The 6,134-nt window shown below is 37.1% G+C and overlaps 1 protein-coding gene across 1 annotated transcript in view; it reads left to right on the top strand.

The window, feature by feature from the left end:
* The first annotated feature begins 1,666 nt into the window (after positions 1-1,666).
* Positions 1,667-6,134, top strand: part of LOC135227049 (F-box only protein 5-like) — a 36,722-nt gene continuing 32,254 nt past the window's right edge. The window contains exon 1 of the mRNA XM_064266855.1: positions 1,667-1,846. The gene's annotated coding sequence lies outside the window, so the exon portion shown is untranslated. The remainder of the gene's footprint in view (positions 1,847-6,134) is intronic.

Here is a 6,134-nt window from a genome sequence, read left to right as displayed (position 1 = left end):
GGGAGTAAAGGGTTGGACAACCCCACCTGCACAGCTTCTCTAATATTCGAAAGCCTTACATTTCTTCAAACTTCTACTACAATATGACATGATGGCCCTGTCTTACTGACACCATCATCCTTCCCCTGTTCACTCCTATCTCTACAACTAAAAATATTTCCAATTTCATAAAACTAACCATGAACCTAATGAATCTTTTCAGATCACCTACGGGCCAAACAAGGGAAAGGCCCCGTGCCAACAAGGAGTGTTGGCTTAATACAACAACAACAAGAAGCTGAACATGATGAACTTGAATGGTAACTTCCGGGGTAAATTATGAGGGAGAGGTCTGTGGTATCTGCATCGAACATTTATTCAGGCAAAACCATACGAAAAACAAAACATCATGACATTACTTTAGAGACAAAGCGATGGATGTCAAAGCTAATGGTATGGCTCTGCCTCAGCTAATTAAAAAGAAAAAGAAATGTAAATGGGAGAGTTAAAAGTAGTGGAAATATTTTGTACTATCTAGTCTAGAATCATCTTGGGGGGTGGGGGTGGCTATTTGTTGCAGAAAAGGGTAATGGATAAAAATTATTACAAACATTTTGACGTACTATAAAGTAAAGTAACACTAAAGTCGATTCAAACTGTAAAAACATGGAAATAAAGTTCTGCATCTCACGCGAATGTGTGTTTACCTTGCCCACAACTGTGCCTTCGTGGAGTGAGCGGCTATAACCAGGAATTAGGAACCAGTGCTTGTGTAGGTGAATGAGATGATAAATAAGTTTTCTGCATTAAGGTTTATCCACCACTCAGTCGCTAGATTATGATTGATGAATTAATAAATAGTTTCTATCTACCCATCTAATTCTATGTACACACGCGCGCGCACACATATGACTCTCTCTCTCTCTCATATATATATATATATATATATATATAATATATATATATTTATATATATATATATGCACGCGCACACACACACACACACACATATATATATATATATATATATATATATATATATATATATATATATATATATATATATATATATATTACATACATACATATATTCATATTTGGGTGCGTATTGATGTTAAATACCAGACAGCGTTGCGCCATACTTGTGTCTGCTAAGTGCGGTTGCATCATTCCTTGGTTAGAACGTCTCGTTGAGTCGCCTTGCTTCCCAACACGAGAAATTAGCTTTAATATATACAAATAGGGTAGCCTACAGCTTGGGTTTGAATAGACAAGCAGTTTGCTGCATTTACTGTGGCTCTAGATACTTGCTCAAAATACATTATATAACGGCAATTTGGCCATGATATCGTACCAATATTTCAAAATCAAATTTCAAAATTAAAACCTCCAAGGTAGTAGCTGTCTAGTACAGATGATCGCACGGCGGCACGGCGCTGGGCAACTGGCGTAAGCGGTCGGTCAATCGGGTAATAATTATTGTACTTTTGGTCGTAAGATTTAGTTTGGCATAATACGGTGTCTAACATTCGCAAACTGGATTTAAACCTTAATTCATACTATAAATAAGTAGTTAAAAATTCAACAAATATTTTTGTACTCCATTTAAAGTTTAAAGGGTAAAATGAATCATTATTTGCGCGGGCTCTAGAATGTCACAGGATTTGTTTACGTTGTGACGTCACGAACACCGCGAAGGGTTCAAATCGGAATCGGTTGGAGGAGGCGGTGAATAATGGTCGCTCTTGATCTCGAGCCCGGGAGAGAGATGGATTTTTAGTCTGTTTTCCTCGTGTTGAAAACTGTTGATGGTCTTTCGTATGCTGAAGTGAAACAAACTCGTGCCGTAACAATCTGCCGTGAAAAAGTAAGTGAAACGGAACATATTTTGTATATGAAAGGAAACAGGAGATGCTCTTACAAGGCGGTCTTCCGTTATCGACGTTTCAGTTTGATCTGTCGATGGCGTTAAAGTTTTGGTTTTGGTGATCTTTGACGCCGCGCTGGTATGATTTGTACATATTAGATTGGATTAATTTCACACAAGCCATTTGTGATTTTTTCTCTTTGATGTGAAGTAAAGGGCTTCTTAAAATTGTGATTAGGTCCTATTCCTAGTTGTAGCCAACGGTGAACTAGGATACCTCAAGCTCAAGTCAGGAAAAGTCTTTGGCCAGAGTCAGTGTCGAAGATTTAAATCCTTTTATCCGTTTTTCCAATTTTTGTTATCAGTTTAGTCCTTAGCCACGATATGAGAAATGGTTGGCTAAACTTTTTATACAGTAGGTAGGTACTAGGATACTAGTAGCTACTACCCTGCTGTGTATGATGAGTGATAGGCAAGCAGGTTTTACTACAGTACTTACATACCTAGCTCCTACTACTACCTACCGACCTACCTAAATCTTAATCTAAGCAATTGTAATGAGTACAGAATTAATTAGCCTACCTATGTGTGTAGCCTAAGCCTGTGTAGCCTACCTACCTATACTATACTATAAGGTACATAGGATAGCTAGTAGGTTAATCAGCTTTGATGGACTTTCTTCATTAAAGTACATTATCCAGTTATTTTCATGGGGTCTAATTTGTATAGCTAACTATCTGCTGTAGGGTAAATGACAGAACAGCGCCATAGCAGCCACTCTCTCTGGGAATGCAGCCACTTCTCGATTTAAGAGGAAACACTTAGGCTACCTCGTGGCACTGAATTAAGGTACTTTTTCGGGAAGGTGGCCGCATTCCGGGATCAGTGGCTGCTATGTCACGGCTCAGTCATTTACCCTAAGCGCCTACTGCTCTTAAAATGGAACTCCAAATTAGATGTCATAGCTAACCTTTCATATAATGCCAGGTCCTGACCTAACCAGATCTTACCGACCTAACATAACTTAGGGTGACATGCCCTTACCTGGCTTGGGGGGAGGGGGGCAATTTCCATTGACCATCAAAAAGGTGGTAACATGCCCTGGTTGGCGATTGGCTTGAAATAGGCTGTGCAACTAAAGCAAAGTACCGGCTTAGTTTTTCTTACTATTGCTTGAGTAGCCTATGTAGTTATAGGCTATGAGACTACTTGAGTCTTGCTTGTCTTGTATGTTCAGTCTAGAGAGCATGCAGCTAGCATTATCTGTGTAGGCTATGGGATATCTTTTTGCTTAGTGTATCAATGTATAATTAATGATAGTATACATGAGATTAGATATATTAAGCTACTCAGTGGTGAATATGGTATTGATATATACCTCTTAGGGGGTTAGTGCTGTCAGTATACCTCATGTGGTGCACTGTAGGCATTAGGTATACTTAAGGTTCTTTGCAGTTTACCTTTGGCCCCTAGCTGCAACCCCTTTCATTCCCTTTCCAGAACCTTCGTGAATACATAATATTCTCTTTCTTCCATCTTACTTTCTACCCTCCTCTAATAGTTGTTTCATAGTGCAACTGCAAGGTTATTCTTCTGTTCTACCTCTCATACCATTTTGCTGTTGATTTCTGTTTCACTGCTGAATGACCTGTATTTCAATTCTCTCTCTCTCTCTCTGTATGTATGTATGTATATATCTCCAGTGGAATACATCAAAACACAGGTCAATTCAAGCTTGAATAAATAGCCATTAGTAATATTCATTAACTAAGGATGTGACCTTCTCGTACAGGAATTTAGTCCTTATTAGTTAAGATGCTCTGGTGGTTAAATCTTGCAATATCTTCTGTAGATAATTTGGCAAATTATAATGATTATATAGCCATATACAATTTTTTTTTATATCCATATTTAGTTATGTATGAATGGTCCATGTCTTAGGTGATTGTGTCCTATTTTTACTATGTATAGTATTTTATATTAGGTCTGTTGTCATATTATTTAGTTACATATTCCTCATTTGTTACTTTCAAGTTCCCCAATGTCTTTGCTGTAGAGTATGCACCTGTGTGTTTATGTTGATAGGTTTAATATCGGGCTTATATTTAATTTTTACCTTTTCAATATACTTAGCTTTATCTTCATTTATATAGTTTTAGTGCTTTCTGTTTTGCAGTAACCCTGAGGGGGAGGATTAGTGCCATTTTGGCACTGTGCTATATTTCAAGTTTGGTATACATTTGATTATGTAAGTAACACCTCGACTAGCAGGCTTCCATACCTATCAGCTACATTATAACAATTAGGTTTTGGTATATTGCCATTTTATTGAAATAAAAAAAATATCTTTAATTGAATGCCAAGTCTTAATTGCAGATTAGGTTAGCTGTAAAATATCCATCCTGTAGGAGGTAGTTCTGTCAGCGTATCTCATGCGGTTCACTATTGGCATTACTTGAGGTTCTTTGCAACATCCCTTTGGCCCCTAGCTGCATACCCTTTCATTGCTTTTACTGCACCTCTGCTCACTCTCTCTCATCCATTTTTCCACCTGTTACACCTTTCAAACCTTTTTGCTGTCCCTTTCCGTTTAAGGGCTGAATGACCTCATAGGTTCCAGCACTTGGTCTTTGTCCTAAATCCTATACTCTATTCTGTAAAATATTTAGAAAACATTCAATTATGGGCTATAATTTAGAGACTTTACAAAAAGCCAGGCCCCAAAGCATCTCTTAGGTTGAGCTGCCACTTGAAAGGAATTCTTTTTTTACTCTGCTGTATAATTAGGGGAGAACTGGTACTAAATAGTAATAGGTTACCTAAAACTATCCCATTTTCAATTAATACTTAGGAAAATGAGGTGAGAAACTTACCAATACAGTATGTACATTGTAGATGACATATGCAATAAACCCCACACATTCATGGAATCAAGATTTGTGGACTATCCTATTCACAGATTTTTCTGTAGGTCGGTTGGTGCAAGTCCCATCCTCGTTGGGGTATCATGGACTGCGATGATAATTTCTAAGTTTCTTTCAGTCACTTCTGATGTAAGGTTTAGTGTTGAAACACAGAGTACAAAAATAAGATATATTCTTCTATCTTACATTGTGAGGAGAAGATTTGATAGGTCTTCCAATGAAGAGAGCTAAAGGAAGTCTGACATACAATTTGGTTTACAAGATCATAGGCGAGCAAACACTAGCTCAGCATACAAACATACACATAGATGAACATATCAGACAAAAGTCACGTAGGACGGTTTTGGGTTATAGGTCAACATGGTTTCTCAAGCGAAAGCTTGTCGACGATTCACACAACAATAGATTTGATGACTACAGGTGCCTACTAATTAGGACGCTGATACAACACGTCAAGGCTTAGTCAACTTTACTTTATCTCTGCTTATCACACTCCTGCAAGCTCACATTTGACCCTTTGGGTTATTGGTTAAATTTAATCATAGTTTTTAGTTTATATATGGAATAACATATATATTCCACATATATATATATGTAAAATCTTACATAATTGCTCGGTCGGCTACAAAACCAAACACTGAACATTACCCAAGACATGAAGGTTGACTTGCATTTGACCCATAGGAGTGTGATACAAAAATTAATGTGAATATATAGTTAACTCATAATTACCAGCAAGTGGTTAAGGAATGATATTCAATTGGTTATATGTAAAAAATCAGATATATAGAAAATACTTATTCGCAGAAAATTTGCTTATTCACTGAAATTTTCAATGCGAAATATTCCAAAATTATTGTATTTTTGTATAATTTTCATAAGCGCCTCAGTGGCGTAGTTGGTAATATGTCTTTCCCTGCCACCTTGGTGGTCACTAGTTCGATTCTCAGGCATTCCATTGAGGGGTCAGAGATGAGTATTTCTGGTGATAGAAGTGTACTCTTGATGTGGTTTAGAAGTCATTTGTAAGCCATTTGTCATATTGCTGAATAACCACTGGTTCCATGCAACGTATAAACATCAATAAACAAACATATAAAATACTTTCATGACTAAATGCATTTTTTGTGATAAAACTATTAAAATACTCAGTTATAAGCATTTTAGAGGATTTTTTGTTTTAACCGTCAAAATAGGTACGTAGTTCTAAGCATTTCTAGAGTTGTTTAAAGCATTACAAGATTTTAGCTATTTGTGGGGGTCTGGTACCCATCCCCTGCGAATACGGGGGTGGGGTGTTTGCTGTGTTAGTATATATATATATATATATACACAGTAGTGCCTCAGTTGCGAAATTAATCCGT

This window comes from Macrobrachium nipponense, chromosome 15 (assembly GCF_015104395.2).
Source record: "Macrobrachium nipponense isolate FS-2020 chromosome 15, ASM1510439v2, whole genome shotgun sequence".
Lineage (NCBI taxonomy): Eukaryota > Metazoa > Arthropoda > Malacostraca > Decapoda > Palaemonidae > Macrobrachium > Macrobrachium nipponense.
Note: the sequence above shows the minus strand (reverse complement) of the source record. Positions and strands in the feature narration are given on the sequence as shown.